Raw genomic sequence first — 1070 nt, forward strand, 5'->3', positions numbered from 1 at the left:
AGTCATTATAAACCGCAAATTAGATTTTGCTTCAGCGCGATTCGAAATTGGTCATATTGATTAATTGGCACTCTCCAATATCTCTCCACTGTCTCGAAGGCTTCAACAATACGATTCCGCGTCCGCTTTGTTCATTTCACGAATAATAATAAGATGCTGGTGGGTATATTGATATAACCATCTTGATGCCGATTGCAGGAACTGCTTCAAACAATTCCACTTGCCTCACTTGAGGATGAAGTGGCCCGGAAATTGTACAAGCAATATCGCCGTGTGATTAACAATGGATTCGTTACGTAAAAGCTAGGTGAGGTAACCGATACGTCTGTTTGCCCTGTTCGGTAGTTACTTAATTTGATTGGAAATCAGGAGGAAATTGTAAGCGACATGTTTAGGTTTCAGCCGCTTGAAGCGTTCGAACTGCACTGATTTGTTTCAGTGTGAGGGACTTTTGGAAGTATGTGAGCGTAGGAAAGTATGAAAATGTGTCGGTTTTTTTCGGGGTGAGGGTCACATATTGTGGTCAATGGGGACTAATGAGGCCTCGTCGCGAGCATCGGCATGGTTTACTTTCTCCACATTTACATCATGATCTGCAGTTGTATTACTTCATCCTGATGCATCTTGAATAAGCAAATAGCTGCTCATTTGCCTGCAAAAACACTTGCCGATTTCATCAATAAATTTGCATTCTTAAGCTTTTTTTCGTCAGTATTTCATATCAATTAGGGCATTTTTGTTATGCTTCATGTGGAAGACAAGTCGATTTTTAACAGTGAATATATCGAATTAAAAAAACTAATCTCTAATGTGACTGGGTTTTTCCTCAAATGACAGGGGCGGATCCAGCTTTAAATTCAGGGGGGGTTATGTAGAAAAAATACAGTCTTCTGTTGTCTATGAAATTAGAAAAATTATTGTCGTTTTGTGCAAGGGTGGCGTAAGATTATTGCAAAATTTCATGTGTTCATTCCAAAGAGAACTAAATGTCCTTTTTAGAAAGTGAACAATCGATAGGGAAATGTTGCAGTTTTCTCAAAAAATGCTTGAATTCAAGAAGTTTTAGATTT

This window comes from Dendroctonus ponderosae, unplaced genomic scaffold (genome assembly GCF_020466585.1).
Source record: "Dendroctonus ponderosae isolate FM_Combo_2020 unplaced genomic scaffold, Dpon_F_20191213v2 Dpon_F_20191213_2, whole genome shotgun sequence".
Lineage (NCBI taxonomy): Eukaryota > Metazoa > Arthropoda > Insecta > Coleoptera > Curculionidae > Dendroctonus > Dendroctonus ponderosae.